Raw genomic sequence first — 21,217 nt, 5'->3', positions numbered from 1 at the left:
CTCACCGGCCATAAACAGATGGGTGGTGGGCTCGATTTGACCCACAGGCTGTAGTTTGCTGCTTCCTGATCTAGATCACTTTACCTAACTGCCAAAAAGAACCTCCGATCTTACCTCTCAGAGTGTGATCCTGGGAGCTTGTTGGAAGTACAGCATCTCGGGCCCCTACCCAGAATCAGAATCTGCATTTTGAGCAGTGTTCCCTAGATGAATCTAGTGCTCCTTTACAGTTGAGGAGTTTTGCTGTGGAATGCAGGTGAGAATCAGAAAGAGTAAGCAACAGGCTTTCTGACTCGAGTAAGTATATACCGCAAAAGTGCATACTAAGGACTGTGCCTTTATTCCTACAAGAGCCCTTTAGGCTCTCTTGCAGAACCAAATTGTATGTGCATATGTATATTTATGTAAATATACATACTTATATGTGTACGCATTATATGTATTATGTGAGACTGTGTGTGTACACACACTCTCACACACACACCGTCTGAAGCTGTGGTTTCCCAGTCCACCGCAAATTGCAAGTGGGCGACTTTGCTCTAAGCAGGGTCCATCTCATAGTTGTAACAAATAATGTCTAAAAGCCTAAATTTTTAAAAAGTGAAATCAAATTGAAGTTGTCGAAGCTCAGGAGTCGGAACTCACTTTGTGTCGGGTCGGACAGCTGTGTGTGCGCTGGGCGGTCCCCGAGGGCGCCATCCTATTACAGCAAAATGCACTAGAGGGTGTTCCCAGCGGTAACCCCGGGGCAGAAAGGAAAGGCTAACTGACGTTCAGTGTTCTCTGCTTAAGAAGATCGGACGTGTCCTTGCACTTTAAGAAGACTTCCATCACAGTTAGTTAAAATGAAAAGAATGGTTGTGCTTAAAGAAGCTTTACCTTCAATTATTTGGAAAAGGTTTCATTTAGAATGACGTTCTCCACCGATGCTAGATAACCATGGCTTTGGCTGTTTAATTTTTTTAATGTGTAAAATTTCATCTACCGTTCTTGAGGGTGGACCTCTCAAATCTTTGATTTCGTGTTCCCCACTTGAGAAGCAGCAAAAGATCATCTTTGTTTTATTTTCCTCTTTACCTTTAACTTCTTGATAAGACCAGAAGCCTCTGCTGTTACAGGTTAGCAGGTGATTGTGGAGGTTAGAGACGAAGATACTTTTATTTCCTCTTTTCTGATTCTTCTCTCTCTCCCAAAGCAGACTTCCGATCCATTGCTTTACCATTCACTCCTCTCTCTCAGTTTTTACATTTTGTATCTACTGACATATTTTTTAAATGTATTACATGTTGCCCTGTGACCCACTTCCCCAACCTGGCATCCAACGTAACACAGAAAATAAATAGATAAAATAAAGATAGATCGATACCTGAATAAATAGAAATGAGAAATAAGATGATTGTCATAAGCAGCATACCCAAGCTAAGTCCTTCTGAGCTCGAAGGATTGCGAAGATTAGTTTATTCTTCTCCTAGAATGGTAGAACCGGGGCATCTGCAGTCTGAATGGAGACTGATAAGCGAACGGCTGGTGATAACGACCGTGTAGAAGTTCGTCTCGCATCCCTCTTTCTCCCCGTCGGACGGCGAGGTGCGAGAGGACAGAAGGGTGTTACAGAGAGTAGAATTCGAATATACAGGAAAACACCAGTAGAGAGAAAAGGAGAGAATGGCTGTGATAGGACCAATTCTGGTTTCTTCCGTGAAATTCTAATTGAGGCCTCGGGGCCTGGCGGACTGCAGAGGATGCCACTTCTCTGAGCTCTGGTCAGGCCTGTCATTGATACGATACCCAGTTCCTAGGCAGCTCTCCCTGTGTGCTATACGTAAAATTCAATGGCAGAATCATCTGCATTAACGAGGGCCCAGAGCACCGTCCGTACACCGGTGGGAGAGGGTCCTACTTATACGGTCATCCAGTTTCAGTAGGCTGGTCATGGAAAGAGAATGGCTGACAGCAGGTCATCAAAGCAATTTCCAAGTGGGCAGCTGAGGACGGCCACGCGGACTGAATAGGGACAAAAGAAGTGCTTCGAGGACGCAGCGAACAGACCGCGGCATGATGTAGGAACGCCGGCAACAGCTCAGCAGTCAGGCGGCACGTGGAGCACCTGGCAGAGGCCAGGCGAGGACCGAGTGGTTTTCGTCATTCAAAACAAAGCAGAACAAAGCAAAACGTGCCGCTAGGAAGGAAGCAGCCACCCACAGGTCCTCACGTTGACAACTACTGTCATTAAGTCACGCGTCAGTCAGTGCACACGTGCACCCAGGCAAAACGAGGTTTACACTACGAATAAGAATGTTTTTGTTGTCATGCTCATAAACGAGAAATTGCATGTGCAGAAGATGATAGTTTAGTGCCAAATGGATTTTTTTTTCAAAATTAGACAAAACTGATTTTCTCTTCAATATCTTTTTTCCACATGTGTGCTATGTGTTTAGTGTTACGGGTCCAATGCTGCGCCTTGGAGGTGTTGCCCAGATCTTGCCCCCGTGGAGCTCACAGTTGAATTCTTGAGTAATTCAGCAGGGCCTTTCCTTTCTGACTGGAAAAAATAACATCCCCGTTGCCATTCTATCTATGCAAATGTTTTCCATCATTTCCCAGTGCTGTCTTTCAGATTGTGTTAATTATGGATTATATCCACACGTTCCCACTCGTGTTCGTTCAGCAGAGTCCAGATTTCCTGGTTCTGTGTTTTAAAAAGCCAAGCTCTAACAGAAGTGAGGGGTTTTGTAGAGGAAAATATGGTACTTCCTCACCTAGGGAACCATCCATCATCGAGGCCCCTCCTCAAGCAAAGGCGGCTGTCGCACACCTTAGATTGTCGGCACTCGGGGTTTGATGTGTGATATGAATGACACGTTGTTGTCTCTGCAGTGAGAATCCACTCTGGGAGGTACCCGAGCTACCTCGTGACAGGCCGTTCAAGGATGAGGAGGAGATTCTGGTCCCAAATCATCCCCTTAGAAGTTTTACAGAGAGGAGAACAGAAGACTTAGGACATCTCTCAAGGGCCATCGGGGTGTGAAATGAACATATAAGTGCATGTCTTTACTGTCAAAGAGCTAAATGTGAGCTAAGATATGCGTTGGCTTTTAACAATCACTAAGAAAGCCTTTTCCATTCACTTTGTGCACAGGAGAATTTAGTGTCTTTGTCAACGTGTGTAAAGGCTGGATCTGTAAGGGTATTTTCCCCATGAAGTCTTCCTAGCAGAGATGCCGGCTTTTCACCACACAGGTGGCCTCTGCTAAAGCCTCAGAACCTCACAGGGTACGGCCGGCGGAGCTGGACGGCAGCCCGAGAGACTGGCCCTCAGGATGACTCCACTGTGAGCCGCCCATAGGCCATCCGGTTCACATGGATGCTGCTGAAGAAACAGCTGTTTGGATGCTTTTCATGCAGATTTCTTCCAATTACTGAGGAGACTTTGTCAGCTTGGAAGCATAGTCTGCTGCTTGACTCTGAATTTATTCAATCTGTTTCACAGAGTATATAGGCAGTAACCCCAGCTTTCTTTCAGTCCTTCTTTGTGCTTTATTTCTTTCTCTTTTCCCCCCTCTTTGGAGGAGCAGTTCCTCTCACAGACAAAGAAGTTCGTTCTGAAAGCGTGCCGTGGGAATGGTAGGAAAATAGTTTACTAGAAGAGCAGTGGCTGTCCAGTCGAGTTGAAAGAAGGCTGCATCCTTGCATTTGCATATAGCATGGCGCACGGCGTTATCTGTTAAACTAAGTCGAATAGATAGTACTTAAATGACATATAAATGTGTGTTGTTTTGAACTGTTTATGTCAGTAAAGTAAATCGAATGACACAGACATAATAATAACTGCTTTTATAACCAGTTTACGATATTTATTGTTGGTGGAGCACAGCTAGTGTTATCTGCAATTCAACAGTAATTTTCAATCACAACCTCAAAATAGTTAACGTTAAAAGGAATCAGTATGTACTACATTTTATTGCATACCCACGGGCAATAGCTCTCTGTTAATGATCACAGCTGCCAACTTATATCTATCGCAGTAATTTTTCTCTTCATAAATTAAACGGACAGAAGTGTGAAACTCTAAGATCACGCTATGACTAGTCCGTATCCTGCATACTCTTTCATTTTTAAGAAAAGTTGTTTTTTCTTTCTTTTTTACTTTGGTGATGCATTCCGTTATTAGGAATTATTACCACCAAGTGCCTGGGTTTTGCTCTCAGTATCACCAGTGGAAGGAATACCAAGAAGGCTGGTGTTAGTGCTTTTTACTTTATTCTTCTCATGTCACTGAGTATAAAACCTAACTCTTTAAAGTCAATTCCTTGGGGCTTCCCCGGCGGTCCAGTGGTTAAGACTTCACCTTCCGATGCAGGGGGTGCGGGTTCGATCCCTGGTCGGGGAGCTACGATCCCACATGCTTTGTGGCCAGAAGACCCAAAATGTAAAACAGCAACAATATTGTAACAAATTCAATAAAGACTTTAAAAATGGTCCACATCAAAAATATTAAAAAATAAGTAAATACAAATAAAATAAAATCCACTTTCCTATCATGTTACCGGAAAGGATCAGTCTTAGGCCAAGTTCATGTCATTATAGAAAGAAATGTAGTTTGATGTGTGCTTCTTAAAGTGTTTGAAGTGGCGCATTCTTGGATCGTTGCCGTTGTGTTGTCTGTGGAAGGTGCCATAGTGGCCTCGTGATCATGATCCTGTCTTGAACTTCCGTCATCCAGTCGTTTGTGGAACAAATACGCAGTAAATGTCATCATGTCACTTTTGTGCTAGTGGGTATACTGTGTGGGTATACTATGCTAGTTATTGAACAAAGAAGGGGAGGGAGGAAGGAGAAACAAAAGACAGATAAGGAAGGGCTGGTAACTGAGACCTTAAAATTTGAAGTCAGGCGGTCCTGGATTGGAATCCAAACTTGCGCACTTATAAATTGTACGAATTTAGGCGAGTTATTTAATCTCTCGATAAGCCTTGGTGTCCTCAAGCGTAAAATGGGAATAATTTCACTACCTGTAATGCTGTTGAGAGAATTAGACGAGAAGATTATAGTTATTCTCATGAATATACTTAATGACACTGAGGTCCAGTCCCTGCTCTCAAAATACTCAGAGTCTAGTGATACTGCAGGGCGCTGAGCGTGCAAACTGGTAACTGTGGTGCAGCGAGATTGCCCTGGAGCGGGTGGGCTTGGGGTGCCAGGAGAACGCGGGGGGGTGCCTGGGGAACCTGGACTGGCTGCTCTAGAGCTGTCTGCAAGGCCCAGGCCAAAGAATTCCCGAGAACCCTTTGTGAATCTCCTGGTTGCTTCAAGAATTCGGTTCTGCTCTTTTGAACTTTCAGGATCCTCTGGATCTAGACACGGAAGCTGCGTGTTGATTATTTGTGGGCTCTCCCGTTCCATCAGCGTTCATTTCAGACTCGACTATGTGCGGGGCACAGAGCTACATCCTAGGGAGTTCAGAGACGAATGAGATGAAATGCCTGCTCGCAAGTCGCACACTGTCTGGCATTGTCTCTATCGAAGCGTCTCTTTCTGACACTCCAAGTGAGTTCGTTGAGGTTGTTTTATTTCTTAGGACCAAATATTCTGCGACGAGAGCGAGCCTTGTTCCTGGGGGCGGAGGCGTATGGGAAACTAGCTCAAATCGCTGCCAAAGCCTGGCGCCTCCGCCTCCGCCCTCTCTTCTCTCGTGTTAACAGCGGAGGAGGCATTGCTTTCAACGTGAGGAGTCCCCTGTTCTTTGTGTGTGCAAACACCCCGGTAACTGCGTTATCCATTATCCCAGCTCTTCTACGCCTTCACCTTTTCCCTCTCTAGTGGCTTCTTGCTTTGGCATTTAAGCATGAACTTCCTGGCTGTTAGAGGGTCTTCACTTGGCTCCTGTCTGGCGCTAGAGGCAGCCCTGCCTCTCGCTTTCTTCGCACCGTCGTCCTCTTTAAAGTGCCGAGTGCAGCCTTGTCCGCACGTCGCACTCTGTCCTCGCGCCGTCCCGATCCGTCTCTGCGCCCCCCACCCCACGACGTGCTCCGTGACACTGATTTGGTCAGTTCGTGTCATTATCTTTTTTGCCCTTTTAGAAATATCTCACCCTTGACTGCCTCCTCCATGCCTTGGGTTTCCGTGTAATCGCCTCCTCCTTTCCTCCCCCCTGGAGCTTTGACCTCCAGTTCCTTGTCTAACTGCCTTTACTCCGTATTATTAAACATCGGAATTCTTCAGGCCTTGCCTGGGTCACCTGTCTGTCTCACTCCAAATGCTCCACTCGGATTATTTCCGTCGTTGCCGTGGTTTCGGTGAGCATGTGGATGGTGACGCGTTCACGTCTCTGTACCACTTGCTAGATACCTCCTTTGTGTTTGGGGCGCGTAGAGAATATGTGTAAGATCAGCGCCTCCAGTCACGGGGCGTAAAAACCGCCTGATTGGCACCTCATCCTCATGTCAAACGGAGCTCCTGGCTTGCATCACAAACCCGTTCCTTCCCCCAGCTTCCTCGTATCGGCAAGTAGCGCCATCGGCGGCTGAAATGCTGAGGAAACAGAGAATCCTCTCTCCTGTCTCACGCCCCACTGACTCTATCTCCTCAATATTTTTCAGACGAGTTTCCTCTACCCCCTTCTTCACAAACCTGAACCGTCGACCTTGCAGACTTGTCGAAAAGATTAAGTAATTATATTTCTCAGGATGACCGTTACACTCCAATGGCTGGCATAGAGCGAGGCTCCGCCACTGAAGGCCGTTCGTGCTGTTCTTCTCATGACGGAGGAGGAAGGAGTCCTTTAGCTTTTCTTACTGCTCAGCAGGGGTTAGTGGTGCCTGAGCTTCTGCACACACGAAGGCACCCACATTTCCAGCTCCGCCCAGGCCCCCGTTTACCCGTCTCTCTGTTCCACGTTCTTCTTCTGTTACATCTGGACCTCGTGTTGCTTGTTTGTTGCTTTGGTTCCCCGTATTCCTTCTTTCCAGCTAGCAGGACAAGTTTATCTTCTTTGTGCTCTCTGTCTTTCAGATAATTCGACAGACCCTTCGCGGGCAGTGGTACTGGTAAAGCTCGTCTTGATTTCATCAAATGCACTCAGTAGACATGAGGCACCCATATTTTTGTGTGATGGAGTAGATGGTGAAGTATAATACAAAACTCAGCAGGGATCACTGGTGGTTTGTGCTTTTCCATTTTGGAGCAGTTGTCTGCAGCTCAAAAGGAGACTCACAAAGAACGTACAAAGTCACATCAGTGCCTGAGTGAGACTTTCTCAATTATCTCTGATTTTGGAGAGAAGTGTAGATGATCCAAAACCAAGCTGATACTGTCCTCACAATTGCCCCCGAAGGGAGAATTGTAGTTCCAATAAAGTACCTGTATACGCTCCCTCATTCCTCTCCCACAATCATTGTTCTTCGAGTTTCTTTTATTACTTGGTGGCGAAAGCTCCAATTAGCTGCTGCTTATCTATCTTTAGCACATTTCTTGCACTTCTTAGAGTGTTTGATTGCCTCCAGACAAAGAAAGCTAATAATCTATTTTTGTCAAGGAGGGTGTCGTGTCTGAAGGTGTCAGAGAGCATCTCAGATGAGCTGGGATTGGAGGTGGACCCGAGGAGAGGATTGAGGGGAAGCCCTGATGGGTTTTCTGGGCACCCAGGGGCTGCTCAAAGTGCTGAGTTTAAAATCCACAGATCCTGCATTCTCACTGGCAACGTATTTTACTTCTGAGATTTACAGACGGGTGTGTCTTTTTCCTGTTTGCGGATACTTTAAATAAAGGAATCAGTCACCCTGCGACCTCTGCCTCTGGGGAACTAACTCGTCTCCCACACGTGGCCCCGCATCACTCCGGCCTGCTTTGCCAAACCATGTCACGCAGTCAAATCTGCTCTTAAAATCTTGTAAAGCCCCAGAGTAAACAGATCTGTCTTTCTTTCTTAAGCGTATTGCCTGTCTGGCTGGAGCCCGGTGAGGGGTTTAGGGAAGGTGGTTCATGTTGCCTGGTTCCGAGTCTTACCAAGTAAGATGCACTGAGACCTCATTGGATCATCATAGGAAAAACAACAACAAAAAAAAATGAGAGAGAGAGAAAATCAATACTAAGCAAATAGTAAAATTTGGAATCAATGTTCCCTCATCATTAATACCACGAGGTAACATGTTGGGGGTGCTTACTATGTGCCAGGCACAGTTTTCAGCACTTTACCTATAAGAGTTTTCTTAATCTTCACAACAACCCTGTGACGTAGGGACTATTACTATGTCTACTCTATGGAGGAAGAAATTTAGGCCAAGAAAAAGTTTGTCAACTTGCCTGAGGTTAGCAGCATGTTGCAGGCAGAACCAAAGCGACACCAAAAGGAATGGGTTTGACTCATTCCTTTTCATGGACTTGGATAGTTCTTTAGATTTCTATAGCAGCAAAAATAAATTATTTTACTCTAATAATTACGAGTTTAGAAAACGATGATGATTTGGGGGGAAAATGGCAGTGAACTCGAAAGGTGATCATAAAAGTAGAAATCTAAGAGCCTTGAGAATGGACATGCAAATGAACTAGCCCTTTGCATCCTACTCTGTTTGTAACGTCTCCAGTCATTTTTTCCCGACGCGATTCTCAGTGAAATCGTGTATGGTAGGAGTTCCTTGAGCTCGATACGCCACTCTTCTCAGAGAACTGAAAACTCGTTAAAGTGTCTTTTCAGCTCTTGGTCTTTGTGCAGGGCCTGCGCCGGCGTCCTCGGCGCCCCCTCGGGCCGCTCGGGCCTCCCCCGCCCTGCGGGGTGTCCCGGGGCTGCGCTGAGTGTAATTGATGAGCGCCTTCCCCTGGGCCCCCTGCTGAGTCCAGCCCATCCGCGGCGCTGGCAGATGCGAGGATGGAAAGGGTGTGGAGGCGGCTGCGTCCTGGCCCCGTTCCCGACAGATCAGCTGGCGGGGCGGCCCGAGGAGTCCGTACCTCCTCTTAGGTGGTCCTCTCCACACGGCTCTTCGGGGGCTTAGCGAGTGCCCTGCCCAAGCGCCCGGCGGGGCTGCCTGCCGTCCCGGGTTGCCGAGTCCTTGGCACGCGCGCCTGCCCGCGGGTTGCCGGCCACTGTCTCTCCTCGCCTCGATGACTCCGTTCGACAGCGCCGTTTATTTCCTGCCGAAACCCCGACGGAGACAGAAACCTGTGCAATTCTGTACAGTGTCACCCATTCGCACTCTTGTTGATTTTCAGAACCAATTTCGCTACTTTTTGTTTCAGCTGAAAGCGACTCTACCGAGTTTCTGCTCACAAGCATATGGTGCAATTCCTGAAACTCAGGTGGAATTTCTGGCCCCTTATTTAACAGCAATTCTAGGTTGTGAGGAGTTTCCATTTTAATCAGAGAGAAAAAATTAAATGCATTGTGCATTCCAGAATTAGGTGATGTCATTACCGTCTCTGTCTATTCCCAGAGCCACTGAAGTCAAGGAGCTTCCTGATGGTCAGCAAACTGCTTGACTGCCTGAGGTTGGTCGAACTCATAATTTTTTGAGGCGGTATTGAATCCTGGAGTGATTCAGGTGCTATGGAGGACACACATCGGACAGATAGATCTGTGTGCTGTTATAGTAGGTGAACTATCTAGTTTTCTCAGAAGTTTTGCTTCCTTGACGAATTAGAGGAGGAAGAAACTCATGAGGGTTGGAGCCCATGTATCTTGACTGCCCATATCAGGAACTCTTTTCCCCCAAGTGTATCATTTCCCCAAAATCCAAGTCTTAAAATACCTGCTAGGATTCAAGATCAAAAGACCTCGCATTTTAGGAAAGGAACATTTGCGTTGAACAAATAAGTGGATAATTGACTTTATTCTGTGCCATAGGCACCGTCTTAACTGAAGTTGTGGTTTTTTTTTTTTAAATGCAGGAATTACAGATTAGTATCTCTCAAACCATTTTGTATCTTGAACCACGAATAGGATTAATATATCCAGGTATTCATGTAAGGCTCTTGGGAGATTGATATAAGAAGATTATAAGAAAAATGTGAATTCCAAATATAGGTTTAATACTTAATGTACTATCACTACATAAAAATGAAGCTACCCGAGAAATGGAAGTTGGTCATGGCAACAGTTAGCCTTTGACGCATAGTAAAGCACCCCAAAATAGTAGCTTAACCCACATTTATTTAACCCTTGATTCTACTGGGCAGGAATTTGGGCAGAGCTCAGCTGGGTAGTTCTTTTCTTTTCATCGTATCCATTCATGCGTCCTGTGTGAGCAGGCAGGCTGTCTGGGAGCTGGCGAGGTCAGGGTCACCTCTGCAGGGGGGACTCACCTGTATTCCGCATGGAATCTCATCTCACCAGGTTAGCCGAGCTTGCTCACGTAACACCTGAGCAGGATTCCGCAAGGGCCAGTGTAAGCATGGAAGAGAGGCTTCGCGTCACTTCCACCACATCGTACGGGCTATAGCGAGTCCCAAGGCAGATCATAGTCAAGGGAAGAGACATAACAGCTGTATGTTGTTGGGAGGAGCTTCTAAATCCCAAAGCGAAAGGCACACGAACAAGGAAAAGGGAAGATGTGGCCGTTTTGTGATCCACCAAAATTAGATGTGGAGCGATGTGGAACGGGAGTGATGAACCGAGTAGTTTATCGTGCTTTCTGTGACGAAAGGGGGTGGGGAAGGATAGGGCATTGTTCTGCATGTCTCACCGTGTATAGATAACACACACACCTATGTCAATAGATATGCCCGTTTAATATTTGTCAAACACAAGCAGATTTTTTTCCCCTAACAACACTCCACTCTAGTCTTATTCCCGGTTCTTTTGCTCAGTCTACAGCTTTTCAGTGTGTTACTTGGCTTTTCTGTACTCTCCCCCTGTTCACTCCCAGACTCCCAGACCTGCTCTCTTCCTCCTCTGAGTGAGTTTTATACTTGCCCAGCCTCCCTTATCCTGCTTACTGTCTATTCCAGAATCGGGCAGGAGCCAAGTCAATGGAGAAAACACTCAGTCATTTGGCAACCCGAAGAAGCAATTAGATGCCAGCTTGTAAAAGGCTAGAGGACATGGAAACCCCAAGTGCTGGCAATCTTACTGAAATTGCAGACAGAACAGAGGGTGGAGTGCTTGAAAGACCATTAGCCAGAGCGGGGCCCCGTTGCATTTTCCCCGTTGCCTATTGTAAGAGGGCGTCCATGTTCTTGCTTAAGCCGGTGTGAGGAGGAAGGAGACCGGATCAATGAGCATCTATCTGTGAGAGAGTTCCTCGGAAATCATGAAAGCTTCTTGTCTCCACTCTCTAAGAATAAGACCTAGAGAAAGTGATTCTCGGGGCATAATGGAACGTCTTTGGGTGCGGGGGACAATTAAGAGGGTTCCAAGTCCCCCCGATAATCCGGAGTGCGGTTCAGCTCTGAAGGGTCACTGAGCTGTGTAGGTGGGAGCACAAAAGCTGCCGTTCATTTCACTCTGTACAGTACCCGATATTGTGTTCAGACACACAGTAGGCTATCACTCAAACCTCTATTTTCTATTTTTTTATTGTTATTCTTTTAATACAGGCCTTGCCACTTCCCCAAGCCAGGACTGTTTTTGCCACGGAGGGTTTTTCCGACATCATTAACCACAGGAAGAGAACATAACACAGCGGAAACTTGGGCTTGAATAACAACCTTGAAATTCAAGTTGACATCATGTATTATTGTTTGCATTATGTACTAAACAGTTATTAGGACCAATTAGCAATTACAGACTCTTAGGTGCAGTTCTATGGTTTTCTACAGTCTATCCTGAAGAGTGGGATAAGTGCTTTGGCTGCAAGCCAATCATCCGAAAGCCCACAGAAAACTGCCCTCTAGCATGCGAGCTCCTTTGTGGCCACTGCATGAAGCACGTTAATCAAGCAGGGCCACGTACGAGACGGGGAGACTCTTCCGACACAGACTTTCACCACGAGGCACGTTTCCGTCTTATTCAAAATCCATGTAGCCCCGATGAAATTGTCAGGGTTACACACACATTTTCTACCTTTCACTTTTATGAAGAAGAGACACATAGGAAGCACAGAAACAGATAGCCTGAAATATTTTGAAAGGAGTATGTCCTGATTCCAGGACAACATTAGCGTAAGCTCTTGTGTCCTCTAGCTCTTTGGTACTTGACAGTGATGCTTGGTGTTTTTCGTAATGATCTGCAGGCCCTCAGTGTTCTTCCCGGAGCATCAAAGTGAGATTATAGCGTGATCGAGCTCATTTTAATGTTACGTGTAGTCTCTCTATATTTAATTCCTTGAAAATTAAAAAGAATATGGTGATTTGGAGGTTTTATTCCTCCACTTTTATTGATATAAATGACATACAGCACTGTGTAAGTTTCAGGTTTTACAGCATAGGGATTTGACTATATACATCATGAAACAATTACCACAAGTTTAGCAAACACGCATTCGCTCGTATAGAAACCAAATACAAGAACAAGAAAAAAATACGTATTTTTCCTTGTAATGAGACTCTTGGGAGCTGCTCTCGTAACAGTTGTGACGTGTGACACGCAGCAGCGTTAGTTACGTTACTCACGCTACGCACTACCTTCCTGATGCTTATTTATCTTCTAACTGGAAGCTTGTGCCTTTTGTCTGCCCTCATCCGGTTCACCCAAAGACGGTGAGTTTTAGTTTTCCCGCAATAGTCATTCTGCCAAAGGGCCATATTCCCAATCCTATATTTAATAAATTGGACTTGGTGTTTTATTGTGCATTGTGGTGATTTTGTTAATACCAGAGTGCTGGCTGCAGCTCATTCACCTTTATTAGTTATAGAGATGTTTTTTTCTATTTCCTAATTAGAGACCAATTATGTAATATGATCTCAATCTCTGGCACAATTTTAAAGAATACAGAAAATACGAAGGTGGGTGTCTAGCTTCCCTGGAGTGCTCGGTATGGAAAAAGAGAGACACATTTAGGGAGAGTAAAGGAAGAAAGTCTTAATGGCTCACGGACCTTGGTTACTCAAATCTTTGAAATAATCTGTTAACCGACAGCTGATCCATATACCGAATAGCACGGCTTCTATCCTTCCAAGTCCCCATGTGCCAAGAGAGGGGATTCTATTATATATTTGGACATAACCTGAGCCCCTCAGACTTTACATAGCCTCAAGTTACCTCAAAGGGAGAGAAACATGGAATCAATGATTGGAAGCAGTAAAATCCATTGTCTTGTTTTTTTAAGTACGAATGGACAATACGGACAGTAACTCTTTAAGAGTTTTAAAATAAAGCATGGGAGCCAGCAGATGCATTTCAGCTTGATATAGAAACATAAATATGCAGAATTAGACATCAAGTTTGCATAACCCAGCCTTATTTTTCGAACATGAAAATAGAAAAGCAGATGCTCGATAGCAAAACACAATATGGAAAAGAGTCACCAGAAGCCAGGTATGAGGTCCAAGTTGTCATTTCACATTTAAAATGGAAAGTGGCACTAAATGAAGTTTAAAGTTCTTCCAAAATGGGCATTTCATCCCATAATGTGTGATTTCTGTGTGTCACAAAGGGCTCTCTCATCGGGCTACAAGCTAGCTGTCCGGTGTGTGGAGCCTGCGTTCACGAGAGGGCTTTCTCGCCAGCCAGGCGCTTCCTTGGAGTTGCGCTCCGGCCAAGTTATTTCCCTCAGTAACTGAAGGTTTTCTAAGATGTGTGTTCCTCTCCTCCTGATGGAGTGAAGAAGAATCTCGCTGCGCGAGGAGACATAAAAGGTCTTTTGCTCACAGACCGAGCGTGAGGGCTTCAGCGAGGCAATGCCTTGGGTGCCTCTGGGTCTTCAGTTGTTGCACGTGACGTACACTTCCAGGAGATGGAGCTGTGGCTCAGTCTGAATTCTCTTTTCTGGCTAGCTCAGAAGGAAGCAAGAAAGACACAAATTAAAAAAAAAAAAAAGGTTTAAAATTTCAGAATCTCTTTTAAGGAGCTTAAAAAGGTATCATTATTGCACAGCACGGGGAAGTAGGAAGCGGGTCAAAAACACAGACACTATGTAGATTCAATACAGAAAACCTCCCTGACTTCGGCGCCTCTAATGCAGTGTTGGTGCAGGACAATCAGAAAGGTTTAAACCCTCGATTCCGGCGGCGAGGACTCAGGACTTCTGACCTCATAAGAGGGAGAGAAAAAATGCTGCTTTTTTTAGAAAAGGAAAAAAGGGTAAAAGCAAGCAGAGTCGGTGGTGGTGGTGATTTGTTTTTAACAGAAGCCAGCTCGTTCCAAAATCCGATGAGAGAGTATTTATGGCATGATTAAAATGGTGCTCTTTTAGACTTTTCCATCTGCTTTTGCCCTAAAATATGTTTACCTGAATGTCTCCTCTTCCACCTGATGTTTCTGAAGCTTCATTAGTAATCAGGATGCTATTGCACTCCCAAGTCTGTAGTGTGTGCTTTCATCACATCAGGTACCTGCTATGCGAGAGATCTATTTGTGACTCTGATTTCTCTCAAAATACGGTAACGATGTTAAGTTGCCAGCCATGCAGGGTAATCAGCTCATCACGGAAACCCACTCGAAACGGAGGAAAACCGTTCTGGGTGGGGGTTGCTGAGGGGACAGGTCCCTCCTGGTAGCCAGCTGTTTGAGCGATTGTGTCGTAGCAGGCGTCTCAGAAATTACAGAACAGCCCTGACAATAATAATCATTGCATTTGAATGGTGTTTACAATTACAGAATGTCCCCATGAGTTTTACCTTCTTTGAACCCCTCGTGACTACCCAAGTGTGTGAGATTAGTGTAACCATGTACTCAGCTCGCCAGTGAGGCTTCCAGGCGAGATGGATTTGATGGAGCGCTCATTGCCAGTAAGTGGGAGGGTTTGGTTTATAACCTACATCTTCTAATTCGTAACCTTATGCGTTGATGGCATGTGCCGTGAGGATTCTTCGCTGATGTGTTTGGGGTCTACGTGTGTGTGCAGTGATGTAAAATGAAGTCCCTTGGCCCGTAGCAGGCACTCGGGAACAACCTTACGTCTGCCAGGACTGCCCGGGGAGGCAAAGCCTTATCAGACTCTCCCCGAGACTCCGGGAGGAGCTTTCGGAGTTTGGGGCCACATCTACGCTGCACCATCTGAGATGTTAATGAAAGCATAATCGAGCAACTCTTTCTACTATTTCATGTCACAATTTCATCCTATCCTTTTGTGATTATTTTTAATTTCTGAGCGATAACATTTGGGTTTGTGCCTTCCTCGTAAGCTGCACGTTCTCTTCCCAATTCTTGATTTGAGTTTACGTAACACTAGAGGAGTGGTGATGTCTGATAACTATGAATCAAAATTAAAGTACCATAAAGAGAAAAGTTGAATTTTCTCCTAACAACAAAATGACATTTTTCTTTAAATTTAGATATGAATGTGAATTTTTATAATATACAGTTCTGATGTTTGTCCTAGTTTCTAGCAGCTAGAAATATTCTCACTGGGTAGAAATGCTATCCATCATGCTCGTTATTTTTCAGTATACTCTAGATGTGAGAGGGAGGACACGAACTTTGAACTCGGACCTGAGTTTGAATTCTGGCTCTTTTTCTTACCAGCTGTGCCGTGTGGGTAACCCAGTTCTCGGTTTCTTCAACCATAAAATGGGGAGACGCCTGCCCTCACAAGGTTCTTGTGTACATATTAAATAGCATAATACGTCTCCAAAGCCACTAATATATTGAAGGGTAGTTCTGTTGCAAGGCACACTTTCTCCACTATTCTTTCTGTCTTTTCCATTAAATTATTTTATAACCCCCTGCTCTGGTGTTTATCCGGATGTTTGAGTGCTTTTCATTTCATTCTGCATTTAATTGAGGAAACCCGTGATTTCTTTTGCCAAAGAAATGAGAGTTTACTTACTCTCTGAAGTATGGAAGCTGTGTCTCCTTGTTATAAATGCGATCAGGGGGGATGTAAATGCTACTTTGCAAAGGCTAAGGAGAAGCGAAACAAGATGCAGACGAAGTTACTCCCCCAAGGGGCTCGCTGATAACCTCCAGCGTGTCACGTGAGTTGGTGTCCGCCGCTCTGTAGAAGAGGCTCCTTGGGAACCAGCGGCAGGGGGGAACCCGCCTGCGCACCTTTGCCACCGCAGAAAATAGGCCCTGAGACGACGCTTCTGTGTTAGTTTTACCTGTGTGTTTTCAGTTGTCACCAGCCTCCTCAGGGGACCAAAGCAAAACGCTTTTTTCCAGGACAGGGAAGTCTACAGGGGTCTGAGCGGGAGGGGTGTGCCAACGTGAAATTAAAGTCATGGGGAAAGCGCATTGACAAAGGCTCTTCTGCTTTTAATACACATAGAAGAAGCTGTCCCGTCAGGCATGACTTTCTCCAAGTGTTACTGCAGTTAGTGCTTTTTTGAAATTCTCAAAATGTAAAGTAGGAGAGAAAAGAAAATACACCATTTCACTCTTTGTATGTTTTCCTCCTGAGTGGGCTCATATGATGATTATACATAAAACGTACTCTGTTTACCTACAACTTATAGATTTAAATTAGTGAGGGTGTCAGTGTACTACACATAGGGTCGTATCATTAATTATACATTTTATAACTTCTGGGTGGATTTAATGCAAGATAGGCCAGATGCTGGGAGTGTACTTTGTAGAATTACACTGTTTGACAGATACAGGGAGGTTTTTTGCTTGTCTGTTTGTTTTAGAAAAAGCAACTCTCTCTCCTCCATCTCAGCGATCTCTCCTCTAGCTCAGCTCTCCTCTCTATCTCAGCACTCTCTCCTCTGTCTCAGCGCTCTCTCCTCTAAGCGCTCTCTTCTCTATCTCAGCACTTTCTGTATCTCAGTATCTCTGGCTGAGTATTGTGGCTCCTCATTTTAATGGTAGCACTTAAAATAATTTCACAGGAAAAACAAAACAAAACAAAACAAACCCTACTCCTTGAATCTCACGACTGGATAAAAGAAGCCCATGGTCTAATGTTAAGATGAGTGATGGGCTTCCTTGGTGGCGCGGTGGTTGAGGGTCCGCCCGCCGATGCAGGGGACGCGGGTTCGCGCCCCGGTCCGGGAAGATCCCACGTGCCGTGGAGCGGCTGGGCCCGTGAGCCGTGGCCGCTGAGCCTGCGCGTCTGGAGCCTGTGCTCCGCGACGGGAGAGGCCGCAACAGTGAGAGGCCCGTGTACCGCAAAAAAAAAAAAAAAAAAAAAAGATGGGTGAGAAGACTATAAATGATAGACAATTTCCGAAAGGAAAGCGCAGCGGTTGACGTTTCTTGTCTCTCACGCAGGAGCATTCGTTTCTCATTTCTTGTTAATGAAGGTGGCAAGGCGCCCGCAGGTCAGCAGTGACAAAAGGACGCGCTGGTCACGAGGTTCAGCAATAGTCCGTCTCCAGACCTTGCAGGCACCGCGGCTGCAGCGGCTTGTGTCTGAACGTGATGAGCGTAGCGCCCGGCAGCAGACGACGCCTTTATACGCGGGCGCCGAGCGGCACGGCCGGCAAACGCAGCGGCGATCGTGGTCTCATCTGCGCGCGCGCAGCCACCGCCCAATCATCGCTGCTGACGACGAGCAGCAGCGGGGTGGGCGGTGCCGCGTGGGCGGTGCCGCGTGGCCGCTACAGAGTCATCTACGTTCGAGTCACAGTGACTTTTTGCACTTACGTTTGCATATAACTGCGCCTGACACTCTGGGACTCGCCGCGCAGCGCCCGGTGGGCAGGGGGTTCCCTCCTGGGAGCGAGGGAAGCTCCCGGGCTTGTGCCTGTAGGGACCGCTCAGGAAGCTTGGGCCCAGCTCTCTGCGTCGGCTGCTTCCCAGGCTGGCCCTGGTGGAGGGCGACGGAGGCAGGGGAGAAGATTTCACCTGCCTGGTATGTGCGTGTCTGTAACCCACGCGTGGATAGACAAAAGACAATGACACGTCACTGGAGAACATTTTCCTGAGACTAAAAAAAAATGCACGAGAATTCAGAGAAGCTCTGGCCAGTTTGCGAATGCAGCTCCTTCATGAAAATCAGACCTTGTGATTTTATTGACCTGAACCCAAAGGCTGAGGTGTCACCGATTTCTGCAGTGTCTGCCATTTTATAGACTTAAAGTTATAGTTCTGCATGTCTTCAGTTGTTGTGTTTCCTACTTTTAGCCCGATTATCGGGTTGGAGCTAGTCTTTAAAGCGGGGAGGGGAGCATGGTTAGCAATTACAACAGGTGCCTAAGGGTACGGCAGACGCTTCAGGAGCGGTGTGGTGTTGGAAACAGCGCTGCCGTAGCAAGGCTGCACAGGTCCTGCAGGTCTCACTGTAACCAGAGGGTAGAGTGGAGTGCTGAGATCATTTTACTGTAGAGAGAAGGAGGTGTGGGAAGTTAGGGGACATATAAATATAATCTTAGCATATTGACAGACATATTTTGTTTATTTTTCTGCTAAGAATCTTTTTCTTCCTTTCTTCCTTCTTTTTTTAAATACCCAATCACAGAATGCTTTATTTGAATACCATCACCACATCATTATAAACGTATCGTTTAGGAGGATTTCCAACTCTTCTGGATGTAGATGAAAAATTATTGATTAGCAGATAAAGAGAGAAACTTACAAATGGCATGAGGGGTAACAATGGTGAAAGTTACAGCTTTTCAGAGTTGTTCAAAGAAGACGGGTGCAGCCTGATAGGACTCAATGAAAACTGTAAGCGCTTTGTTGTGTAAGTACCAGCTGTCTTGGTTCGTTTGGGCCGCTGTAACCAAATTCCAGAGACTGGGTAGGTCAGAAACAACTGGAATGTATTTCTCACAGTTCTGGAGGCTGGAAGTCTGAGACCAGAGTGTCCACATGGTCGAATAAGAGCCCTCTTCTGGGTTGCAGACTTCTCCTTGTACCCTGAGGAAGGGGCTCAGCATCTCACTGGAGCCTTTCTATAAGGGCATGAATCTCATTCATGAGGCTTCCGCCCTAAGGTACTAATGTTTGGTCGGTTTGGAGGTCATACTGATATTATCTTCACTCTATATTATGCTCTTGCCTTGCTTTTAATTTCTTATCAGATTAAGTTAATATTCACTAAGTGTAGTTAGAATTAATGGTAATGGAATCGTTGTTTGGTGGTAGATGTTAAAAAATTGGCATGTGTCCACAGATACATGGAGAATGTCTAAGGTACAATTGAAATTAGACAATCGTTTCTTACTCAGTAACTGCAAATGCCTGTCTGAATCATCAACAACACATTATAGTTAAACTGTTTTTTATCAGCCGGTATGTGTAGCCTCTGCACTGTCTAGCACTATTCAGAGAGTGCAAATCGATTTGTGTCCACTGGGAAGATAAACAACAAAAATCAGGGCATCAAAATCAAATTTAAATTACTTGAGTTGTTTTCTGCTTCCCTTTAAACTGTGTGATAAAGACCGAAGGACTTACACACCTGAAGAGAACCAGCTTAAACCCTGTCTCCTCTGATGCTCTCCTGGCATTCTCACATCTTTTCTGTCATCTGGAACGTTCTGTCACTCAAGGTCTACTTCTCTTTTGGCAGTGGAATCTATAGTGTACTTGGAATATCTCTGTGTCCTTGTATTAAATTGTCATTTATCCTACTTTCCAGAAGTATAGGCATATAAGTTTGATCTGACTCTTAGCGTGGAAACAAAACATGTAAAATATATGCACGTGAAAGTGCCAAGTCATTTAAGACATGTCCTCCTTTGTCCCAGCTGGTCTCTATAGCTTCTTCTCTTCAGGCCATGGATAAGTTTCCAAATATAAAACTTGCCATTATCATTCCCTTTACTCAGAAACCTTCAATGAGCTTCACTGCCTCCAACGCAAAGTACAAATACCATACGTAGGTCAGTAGCCACCATAAAATGTGTTTTTCCTTCAACGCTCATCTCTCATCATGTAAAACTTCAGAGTCAAGTGGCTTATGTATGTAGAGTATGACTTGGTACCGGTCCTGCTTCAGGAGTGAAGTATTTTTTTCATTCTTATGTTCTTAGGTAATTCCTAACTGTACAAGTTCCGTCTCAAGGGCTGTTTTCTCCGTGACGTCTCATGACCTTCACAAAGCACCGTGCTTTCTCCACTGCTTGGCGTGATTTCGTTACGTTTTTCACATACACTGACAGTCCCACTAACATGCTAACTCCTGGCTCTGTTGTGTAACTTTCTGAATTCCTAAGACCCGGCTGATAATGAGCGCTCTTTAAATGTTGCCCCTGCTGGTGACGGTAATGCTTATGATAAGAACTGCGGCTTGGAGTATGTGTTGGCTTGGACTAGAAAGGGGTCACATATATTGGAAGGAAATATGATGAAGAAACTAAATAATATAGCTCACTGGTGGGAAAATTCATTTTAAAAATAAGCATGAATTATTCAAATTTCTTTATTTCTATATATTTTTGTATGAAGATATTTTATCACACTGTTTGCTGTGCTTACACAGTGGAGAGGCTAATGTTACGAATTCAAGGATGCATGACAGCATGTGATATATTTTGAAATCCAATATATATTTAAAATACAGCCGTGCCATGATATTCATATCCTTAACATTTCTTTTACAATTTTGTTCCTATGATAGTTGCGCTTAAAATATCATAATTGCATGTATGCCACGGATCCCTGTATTAAAGAATATGAGAAAAATTAATATGTTATTGTTAGATTTTTCCAAGTGTTCATAGTGTGGGATGGCCCAGTTCTTTTGTGCTAAATCTTTTAGAAATTATTCAACTCCGCTGAGGTGGAATCTAGTTCTCTTTCTCCGCGAATCTAAACCCCAGGGCCACTGTTTTATGAGCGCCTTATCCTGCTAAATTAAGGAGCCCATCCTTGTTGTTTACGCGGGCCTCTCTCTGCTGTGGCCTCTCCCGCTGCGGAGCACAGGCTCCGGACGCGCAGGCTCAGCGGCCACGGCTCACGGGCCCAGCCGCTCCGCGGCACGTGGGATCTTCCCAGACCGGGGCACGAACCCGCGTCCCCCGCATCGGCAGGCGGACTCTCAACCACTGCGCCACCAGGGAAGCCCCCATCCTTGTTGTTTTGTGTGTACCGTATTCAGGCCATCCACAGACTAAATGGAAATGGTATTTTGTAACCCACGGTGGTGGTGCACAGGGGAGATGAGGAGTTGGTAAGTATATATCCAGTACACTTACTTGAAGTGATAATTAAAACCGGAGCGCAGAAACACAGAAGGAAGCTTGCAATGAAGCTCTCAGTCTAAACATTGTCAATTTAAAAATCTTGCCTTATTTTTCT

This window comes from Kogia breviceps, chromosome 20 (assembly GCF_026419965.1).
Source record: "Kogia breviceps isolate mKogBre1 chromosome 20, mKogBre1 haplotype 1, whole genome shotgun sequence".
NCBI classification, from domain to species: domain Eukaryota; kingdom Metazoa; phylum Chordata; class Mammalia; order Artiodactyla; family Physeteridae; genus Kogia; species Kogia breviceps.
This window is presented reverse-complemented; position numbering follows the sequence as displayed.